Genomic DNA, 267 nt, shown 5'->3' with positions numbered 1-267 from the left:
AACTCAAATTAACCATTCTTGCCTATTTTTTGTTTCCACTGCCGCCTGCATTGTTCCCTCCTGCATCCTGACCTGCGGCTTTCTTAGCTGCCTTCTCCTGCAGCGCCTTTGCATCTCTACACATTAAAATATTAGACATTTCAACAAAAAACATCACTCAATCTTAATCTCAGTTCATCAAAATTGAGTTCCGAAAAAGAAAATCAAAACAATGACCAAAATACATATGAACAACCGTTGAGAAGTTTGAGTAATGAAACACATTAG

The sequence above is a fragment of the Arachis ipaensis genome, chromosome B04 (genome assembly GCF_000816755.2).
Source record: "Arachis ipaensis cultivar K30076 chromosome B04, Araip1.1, whole genome shotgun sequence".
NCBI classification, from domain to species: domain Eukaryota; kingdom Viridiplantae; phylum Streptophyta; class Magnoliopsida; order Fabales; family Fabaceae; genus Arachis; species Arachis ipaensis.
Note: the sequence above shows the minus strand (reverse complement) of the source record.